The sequence below is a fragment of the Propithecus coquereli genome, unplaced genomic scaffold (genome assembly GCF_000956105.1).
Source record: "Propithecus coquereli isolate 6110/MARCELLA unplaced genomic scaffold, Pcoq_1.0 Scaffold221, whole genome shotgun sequence".
Classification (NCBI taxonomy): domain Eukaryota; kingdom Metazoa; phylum Chordata; class Mammalia; order Primates; family Indriidae; genus Propithecus; species Propithecus coquereli.
In genome coordinates, this window is record NW_012147301.1 from 1,839,413 (window position 1) to 1,840,061 (window position 649).

At 46.1% G+C, this 649-nt stretch overlaps 1 protein-coding gene across 1 annotated transcript in view; it reads left to right on the forward strand.

Moving 5' to 3' along the window:
* The window catches only part of DENND4A (DENN/MADD domain containing 4A), a 175,146-nt gene that overhangs the window by 106,985 nt on the left and 67,512 nt on the right, over positions 1 to 649 (forward strand). The window lies entirely within an intron of this gene.

Below are 649 nucleotides of genomic sequence, written 5' to 3' on the forward strand. Positions count from 1 at the left end.
GTGTGAGGCCGGGCGCGGTGGCTCTCATGCATGTAATCCTAGCACTCTGGGAGGCCGAGGCAGGCAGATTGTTTGAACTCAGGAGTTCGAGACCAGCCTGAGCAAGAGCGAGACCCCGTCTCTACTAAAAAAAATGGAAACAAATTATCTGGACAACTAAAAATATATAGGGAAAAAAAATCAGCCGGGCACAGTGGCTCGTGCCTGTAGTCCCAGCTATTCGGGAGGCTGAGACAGTAGTAGGATCACTTGAGCCCAGGAGTTTGAGGTTGCTGTGAGCTAGGCTGACACCACAGCACTCACTCTAGCCAGGGCAACAGAGTGAGACTTCGTTTCAAAAAAAAAAAAAAAGCGGTGTGGCAGAGAAAGATGAAGCTTTTCTTGTCTCCTTTGGTGCTTAAAAAAGAAAAATCTTGAAATCAGAAGGCCGCAGGTTCCCCACCCCTTCAGGCCCTTGGGACTTTTGGGAAGGGGAAAGTGGGAGCAGGTGAGGTGATGAATCTGAGAGTACCATATATCTAGCCAAGTTATAAATGAAGCATTTGGTTTCTTAGTCTTCATACTGTTCCTGTTTTTCCAGAGGCAAAAAGATAGTCCAGATAGTTTAGGCAACAATACTCGATATTTTTTTCCCGAAGGCTTTTTATAT